Source organism: Colias croceus, chromosome 2, assembly GCF_905220415.1.
Source record: "Colias croceus chromosome 2, ilColCroc2.1".
Classification (NCBI taxonomy): domain Eukaryota; kingdom Metazoa; phylum Arthropoda; class Insecta; order Lepidoptera; family Pieridae; genus Colias; species Colias croceus.
The window spans coordinates 6611646-6621359 of record NC_059538.1 but is presented as its reverse complement, the minus strand read 5'-3'; positions in this window follow the sequence as shown (position 1 = coordinate 6621359).

Genomic DNA, 9714 nt, shown 5'->3' with positions numbered 1-9714 from the left:
CGTGACCCCGATCGCGCAGGGTGAACAACCCCGCCACGTGCCACTTTCTAAAAAGAAACGAGTGAGCGTCGCTTGCGCATCCTTCCATGGACAGCTGGATCTCTGGCGGTCTAGCGATCCTCTATGGATTTGTACCTTTCCAAAATACCATGGTAACCCGCTGTTAGATACGGCTCTTCAGGGTACGTTGGCGCAATGCCGATTGATGAACTATGTTTGCATTAAATAGCTTTTATATGCAAACCAATATACAACGAAAAAAAAAGAAAGTAATTAGATAGTCCTCCGTTTCTTTTTAATGAATAGAAGAAGAAATAACGTGATCCACCTAGGAACTATTTTATGTCAAAAAAAATCACAATAATTTAAGTCACGATGTAACTCTTCTTTTTTTCCTACATGACCACGTGGTTTTTAATAATATTCAAATCAATTATGGGCTTAAATTAAGAATAAGTAAGCCACATAATAATATATGGCAGTATGCAGTAAATAATTGTTATGTGTGATGTGATTACATCAGTGTTATTATGACTTGTACGTGTTGTGACTAATTGATGTAAATGAGTGTTGTAAAGTTTTATGTCGATTTTAGTTTCTTATTCGCGCTCCTGATTCATAATCATAGCTAATTTATTGGGAAGTTTAATTCAAAGAGCATTAATCGAGGAACTATGTAGTTAAAAAAAACATAATTTCCTGATAATTCTAAAATGTTACGCAATTAGAGTACCTACAATGATTCAGACCTAATTTTAGTACTTATTATTGTTTTACCTCAAACCGTTTCCATTAAAATCAAATTATTACCAACAGTTATTCAAATATGATTAGCAAATCGTTCGATGAACGTGACAATGGTTTCGTATCACCGTTCCCCGAAACGGCTCGCTCGGCGCATGACCCCCGCGCGGGCGCAGCAGCCAAGCACGTAATGTCGCGTTATTGTAATGCGTTGCGCAACTTACCCCTCCCTCCCCGGGTGGACCTCGCGAGCACTGCCCTCGAGGGAACAGCTTCGGATCCCTTGAAGGTTATTCGAACTGAGAAAAAATTATAAGAAATCTGATTAAGCTCATTGAAAATTGTTATGGTTTGCAATTATACTAACAAGAGCTAGGCTCTTGTTACCTTTAGTACCTATAATGTTTATTAACTAGTAAGAGAACGTGCAAAGTCTACCTATTTACGTATGCAGGGATTATAACTCCAGGATAAATGGATATTCCTAAAAGTTGAATGTTATTTTATTTACCTATCTAACTATATCATGCATCATCTCCAAAAATCTATGCCAGCGTGGTGGATGGCCTCAACAGCGCAGTAGTCCCTGCAGCGCAGTGGGAAGATATTATATGGGATTTAATAATGATGATTTTCTCATAGTTGTAAGGTACCGTATTTAGACAAGTTTATATACCAACGATCACAAGTAAGTATCACAAGATATACCAATTGTAGCCCAATGTCACAAGTTTTGATTACTTTGCCTGTTAATAAAATTTGTAGAGCCAAAACAGTTTATTTTAATAAACCTCATTATTGAAACTTCATAACGTTACTTCCAAAGAAAACCATAAAATTAGTGGCATTACAATGTACAAGTATGATTGCAATGTAGGAATAGCTATGAAGCCATTGGGCGTTGACTATTTGACGACTGCGAGTTCGTAGGAAAACTATAAAATGCATACATGGATGTTTTCCAACGGAGCGCGGTTGGCGGGCGCAGGGCGCGGGGCGCGGGCACAGTCGACACACTTTCTGAAGGGCTCTAAAACTCGGGCTTTGTGACCTTTACGAGCCATCTATTTGTGTACCTTTAATTTATCACAAAATACTAAGATTTAAATATTTTTACCAAGAAACTTTCTCCAACCTTTCTTGTTTATTCATGCAGGTTTAACGGATTTATATCTCTTATTTGGCAAGTATAATTGTACCTATAGTTATTTCTATGATCGGAGTAGGCTTTCAAATTTTTAAATTTTTAGATAGATAAGATTTAGACTTTAGAGTTAACAAACTCGTAGGTGATGTGTTCCCTTGATTCCAACACTCTTTTCACTCGGAAAATAAAGGTGTATTTTATTTTAATTCAAATGAAATCAATTATTGTGCTGACTTAGATTGATAGAGTCTATACTAATAATGTAAGCTAAAGAGTTTGTTTGAACGCGCTAAACACAGAAACCATGAGACTGATCTATACATATAATAAATCTGTAGAAGGGTCAATTCTGTACATTGAAAATATTGAAAAAATAAATAGCAGGGGGTGTTACTGATACCAAACCCAAATATGTGATTAAAAAAATTTTTGTCTGTCTGTCTGTCTGTCTGTCTGTATGTTCAGGCATCACATGAAATCTAAAGGTCCGATTTCGATGAAACTTGGTATAATTATACTTTATTATCCTGGGCATAAAATAGGATACTTTTTATCCCGGTAAAATACGTAGAAAAAAAACAAATCTTAACTTTTCTTAATTTTTCCGCGCGGACGGAGTCGCGGGCGGAAGCTAGTTTATTAATAAAATTATATTATTTTACAAATTATAAAAAAGGAGTATATTATTATGAAATTACGTCAACTCAGTAATTAACTTTAAGTGGTTTAAAAATAACCCCAGAAAATTAAAAATGGTTGAACGTTTCTATTCTTACGCGTAGGTGGTTTTGTGCTGAGAAGGTTACATCTAATTTATGCTATTACAATTTAACTGACATTTGTTTTTTTACGATTGAATAGGTTAAGGATGTTTTGAAATAAATTTACTGTACTTAAATATAAGTGAATTTTAATTTACTTTCCATGCAACCGATTTCAATGCTACAAAGGTTTATTTTTACTTTTATGGTTGCTACACCTGCTACAGAGGTAGCTACGATTCGTTTACTAACTTTGTCTTATCTCGCTCAAGTATGTGACTAAACTAGTAGATAGTCAATATAAAATTGTCGTAATATATACGAATCAAAAATACTACATACAAACAGGGCAAAGATAGGGGTGTAAAAAATTATTGAGAAGTTGCATGTGAGTTCAATCTGTAGATTTTATGTTATAGATATTATATATATTAGTTGCATCCGAATATGAATACATAAAAAAATCTTATGAAATTCAAGTATCTTTCAAAAATCTTTGTCGAATAAATTGTTTTTTAGTTTATCCAACTATAAAAATGTGTTTAGTTTAGTGTGGTAGTTATTTAGTGTCGATGGAGGTATAGAAATTGCAGTAACAATAAATGTTTCACTTTAATCCGAGACTTTCAGGGCACCTAGAATTTTTCGCCTTGAACCAACACACTCCCGAATCGTATATTAGTTGTCATCTTTGTTAAATTATGCCTATGCATAACTCGTTGCTTTTCCATAAAAAATACTAGCGGTCCCGCGGCTTCGCCCGTGGTGCATATTTCGCAATAAAAGGAAGCCTATGTTCTTTCTCAGGGTCTAAAGATTGTCTGTGCCAAATTTCATCAAAATCGGTTGAGAGGTTTAAGTGGGAAAGCATAACAGACAGACAGACAGACAGAGTTACTTTCACATTTATAATATTAGTAGGGATCGCTGATTTTTTTCAATGATGTTTCCAACTATCACTATACAGTTCCGAAAAAAGCACATTTAGACAACGTAACTAATTTTGTTGAATACTGTGTTTTGTTAACATAAGCTCATAAAGGATGTAGGAAATAGAATAACGGTGACTTCTAGCACGTCGCAAGAAGTACATACTCAATATCTTAAACCGTTCCCCGAGCAAGCAACAATGTGTCATTAAAACATAACCAGTTTGTGTGATCTACGCTACCTCCTTCGTCGTTGGATCCATTGAATACAAAAGGGGAGATATCAGCGGATACAAGGGGTCTCGTTGCTTGGGTGGTATCAATGACTGTCGATATCACTACGTTGTCGTCGGTAACTCTACCGTTCACAACTTTTTGCGACCGCTAGTGGAAACTACACCGACAGTGGGGTGAATTGAGGCCGCCTCCGCCTGTGCTTCAACAGATACGAACTAAATTAATTCAAAAATCTGGAATTTAACAATACTGAAGCTATTTTTTAAACAATTATATTCGTAAAAATCAATAAACTTCCTGGTATCTTCGCTCCTCTTTCATTTTTAAAGGCGCCAGGTCATCGACTCCAAAAATAAGGTAAAAATTTTCGAAAGCTATCGACGGACGTAATTATTAAGATCGTTTTCGAACTAGCATCAATGCTAGACTCAATTTAGAAAAGCAAAGAGAAAAAATCTGCCAGTGTATAAATAGTAGATAATGATTTAAAATGCAAGCGCTGGCTGGCTCGATCGACTATTTCGGTTAGACCGAGCTTCATTAAAATTTCATCTAAAAGGAACGTGTAAACCCAAAATAGACATCGGATACAATTTTATATCGATATTGAACTTGACTCTCGAATGATAATAGGCAAAACACGTTTTTGACTTCCTCAAAGTATAGTCATCGAGGGTACTGGCCGTGCGGCGTAAACACGGAATGCACCAGTGGTTGCGCAATCGCCAGCAGAGTTCAAACGTGTTACACGAGGGGGACATAAAAAGAAATATTTTATTGCTGAGCCACATCACACAGTTCAGCGGGAGATAAGCATGGAGTGGGCGAGAGTAGTTCACCCCAATCGCCTCTTGAGAAACACTCGGAATCCGATGGAAATCATATTGTGCTTTAAGCCTAACTTGGCCATCTTATAGAGCTTCTAATTTGATAATACCCGAACCGGATTTTTCATTCACTAGTTTATCTGAGAAACGTACAGTTTAACATGCTCTGATTCATAATTAACGAAATAGTGTATCATCGTTTCGCATCATTTGCATAATTTAAATTATTCAAAGTCAAGAACGTGATTAAACATCTAGGTAATAAATAACTAATTGGACTAAGAAAATTTAGTAAACTAGGCTGAGATTTTGATGTACATTCATATAAATTAAATTATAATTAATTATGAACTAAGGATTTAAAATAAAAAACTAAGTTGTATAAATGAATTCCTTTGAAGATTTTTCTTGGTGTAACCGTTATCTGAACATTGCTAGGAGTCATTGCTAGAAAAAATGTTTGATGAGAATTGATCTCACGCTTGTAATTGTAAAGAAAGCGTGAAAGTATTGTGCAGTAAATTAAAAATAGATCACGGTGTAAATTATATTTTTTAAGAAAAGCAAGCTTTCTCTGTTGCGAAGAAAAAAATTAAAAGAGCTTAATCTAATATAATATATTATTATGTTATTAAAATTATATAAAACTCTGTGAGTACATAAGCTATGCTCAATTAGGTACTTTTCGGTGCAAAAAAATAAAACAATAGAAGTTCGCACTCCACAATTTTTCTGTGCTCTAGGTATTTTAATTATACTTCTAATTTTATATTAGCAAGTAGACGAAAGAATCACAGAAAGGCAGCTAAAATAAACAGTCATCCTAAGCGGTCAACGGATCAAACGGGACATGATCCATTCATTCATATGGTACATATAGGTACTTACTACATAATTATGTGTATTAGGTAAGATATTATTCACAAATTATTGTATTTTAAGTATCTAAGTATTTTATCTATGTAACATATAATAAATCTGTAGAAGGGTCAATTCTGTACATTGAAAATATTGAAAAAATAAATACCAAGGGGTGTTACTGGATCGATACCAAACCCAAATATGTGTTTAAAAAAAGTTTTGTCTGTCTGTCTGTTTGTCTGTCTGTCTGTCTGTATGTTCAGGCATCACGTGAAAACTAACGGTTCGATTTCGATGAAACTTGGTATAATTATTCCTTATTATCCTGGGCGTAAAATAGGATACTTTTTATCCTGAAAAAATACGTAGAAAAAATTAATTTAATTTTTCGGTTTTATCCATAGACGTTGTTCTGTAGAACCGCGAACACACGTTGCGTATTATTATAGGCCTAGCCGTATTTGGGTCCAATAGATATTTATAAGATATCATTGTCAGAGTTACTCAAAATGGAGAAATAAACCATCCACGCGAAGACCGACATCCGCGCGGACGGAGTCGCGGGCGGAAGCTAGTATACAATAATTTATTTAGTGCCAATATTTACATTGGTATTACAATTATAACTCGAAATTCACAAAAGGGCTTGTATAAATTAACAGCTGAAGTTACTCTCTTAATATTTCATAAGGAATAAAAATAAAACCAATTAGTACATATCTATAATATAATATACAGTATGTTTTACTGTATTTTCTTGTACTCTGAACACTATATAAATAGTTGCGAATCCACCCAACTCACTTAGGATTTGCGAAGGTCATTAGACGCCCACACACGGTTCTACAAGATGTCAAGCTACTTCAAATACAAGTATCTCGTCACAACCACTCACGACAAAGCCTTTTAACATGTAAAATGTTTGAGAAAAATTAAACCGATCTGAAATTAAATCTGTTGCCAGTCTCATTAATTAAACTTATGCCAATACACTCCAACACTATTCAAATAATAATTAGGTATAATAATGTGTAAAACGAAGTACTTATGTAGTTTAATTATTACACACATTTTACTGAATGTAAGGTTAACTTAAGTAAATTATTTGTAGCATAAAATATATCACGCAACACTAATTACTTACTTGTATGCACGAGTAAGTAATTTACCTACTGAATGATTCTATAGGTATTTACATTATCTTGTGTGTATGCTATAATAAAGTCAAGGTCGATATCATGGGTAAAATCATCAGCTGTAAGAATAATAAAATAAACTAATTAAATAAATAAAATAATTATTATCGAGACTGAAATACAGCATGGTCTATCCATTTCCCTTTTTATTCAGAGGTGAAAACTGAAAATATAAGTTATTTAAACTAAGTAAGTATGTACCTACATTGTATTTGTAACTACTAACTAACCAACGTCGTAGGTAATTGCTTTTATGAATTTTCTTTGTAGTTTCAAATTTCAATAAATTAGAATGTTCGTGAGATTTCCAATATTAAACAATTCTGCAATACCAATTATCAAGAAATGTAATTAAATCGGACTATACTTCAACTGTATTTGATCAATATGTCAGATACAGTGGATGGAGATGAGATGTATCTATCCCATTTCAGTCTATTGAATATTCAGGACATTTACGTGTCGATATTCGTCACTTATCACAGGTTTATACTCGTTATTTTTCTAATTAGTTACCATTATTTTATTATTTCACTTATAATTTTTTTTAAGATAATAATGTGATAAAGGGATAAATTGCTGGAAGCGACTTTGTTTTATATTATAAACCTTCATAATTTCACTAAGCACAAACAGTTCAAGGTACCTTCTCTGTTTAAAAGTAAAAAAAAAAAAGAGAATTTCCAAAATGAATTAATGATTAATGAAGCTCAGTCAATATTCTGTACAGTTACGAAATGCAGGATCATAAAAAATTCTACAGTTAGCAAAACGCATACTTCGGTCAGCAGAATATGTGCCTTTGCAAGCTAAAATTAAGAATTTCATGTAAAAAGCAACAAAATTCGATTTGGGTCATCCGCCGCACACTCAGCGAACTTGTTAAAACAACCTACTTTACAAATTGTGAATCACTGTGACAGGCGATGCGAGAATCAATATCGGCAATATCACATGTAGCTTATATATTGTATAGCCAATAGCCTCCTATGTGAAAGTTTAATTTGATATAGAGGCGTGTCGGGCACAAATTTTGATTTATAGCAGTTATAGATAGGCTTTTGAAAATCAACATGGAAATGTATACACTATACAGTTATATCTTTATATTAGGGTTCCACAGAGCACCCAATGTTAAACTCAACATTTTGCGATATATCTATTGAGAATGTTTTCGCGAGAAATTAGATAGTTGGTACAGGTACATTACAGACCCTTTAACCCTGCAGCTTCTAAGAATTCAGGCAATTATAATTTCAATTTAACACGTTTGAGCTTGTAATACGACAAATTTATGATATGTATAGGTAATTTATTATTTAAAATAATTTAAATTTTAAAGCCAATATTTTCAGCTAGGAAAGCTGTATTATATATTTCTGAAAAGCTATCCACCCGCGGCTTTTCCCGCATAGCCAAAGAAAACCTTGCATACCTAGTTCCCGTTCCCGTGGGATATCGGGGATAAAATTATCTACTATCCTATGTCCTTTCTTAGGTCTCAAGCTATCTCTATAAGAAGAGACGGATAGTGTTATTATCGCATTTATAATATATTATATAGTTTTATTTGTTCAATTTTATTGCCTATCGGAAATCTACAAATTGCTTACCTTATGAAAAATATAAGAAAAACATAATATACCCAGAAAATATTATTAAAGTTAAAAAAACAATGTAACAGTGAGTATTATGAAAAATTTCAGACTTCATATTCATAGAGAGTTGATGTAAATCAATATTAATTGTAGCGCCTTATACAGCAAGTATAAACATCTGTATCTCTGAGTAGTTTACAATATGCGAGCGTCCTAGAACGACTAATTGCCGTGTATTAACAAGACGATGTCCTCAATACCAAGCCTGGTCGTCGCCTCGCGCCACCCCTAAGGATGCTCATTTCCTTGTAGCTGATTACGGCTCTCGGACTAAAAAAGTACAATCATAGTGCTCTCCGGCGCGGAACGCACTGTCCTCATTTGAATACAAACGCACGCGCACTGCGCACACACCCTTAAACTGAACACAGCAATCACTCATTCAAGGGAAGACCGACTCTAAAGCTGGGCGTGAGTAAGTTCAAATTACGGCAGCGCAAAGAAATACGTGCCCTCTTTTCAAAGTCAAAAGAAGAGGGATTCTCGTAGGCTAGAAAGGGAAGGCACTATACTCGAGGAGGATGGTGGACATTAAGGGCATTCACCCCGTACCCCGTGGGTTGCGACTAGAGGAGCTACAAATGATGTACAAGCACATAGATGCCTTTCTCTATTTAGGTGCGCACGAGTTTCGAAATAGTGGCCGTGGAACTTTTTGTTGGGAGGTGGATCCTGTTTGGGTTGCGTCACCGCGTGGCGATAAGTTCGGCTATTGCCGCCTTGAGAATGTCTACGTACAGGTGTGTGCTTTAGGTGCCTTCAACCTTTTAGAATGACCACCTCAGTGACTTTATGGTTACGAGCACATTTAACATTTGGTAAACGATCCTCGCTTTGTGATCCATGTTTCCTGTACATTTCAAATTCACGAAGATATACATAGCATTGCTTTTACGACTAAAATTAAACCTTTAAATAATTATTAAGTTATTTGTTTGTGGTTTTGAATATTATTCAAATATGACTATATTATTATAACGAAGACCAAAGCGCTAAACCACAAACCGTATTTTATGGCGGGAAGACACGTTGATGTTATAATTTGTTTGAATAACAGGAAATTATCGCCTCGAAATAGTTTATGTTCCTTTTTAATAAACGAAGTATAATTAAATTGTTTAAGAGATTAGAAAACCTATATTGTACCTAACAAACATAAATACTTATATTGTACCTAAAAAATAAATGCCACGTGTAAATATGGTAAAATATTGTCATAATTTATTAAAAAATATTAAATAAAGAATAAGTTAAATTAAAAATGACAAAATACCATGATTCTCTGAAAAATATTTACATATTTAGAATCCAACCCCTGATTGAGAAGGAATGACTACATAGAAGATATATAATA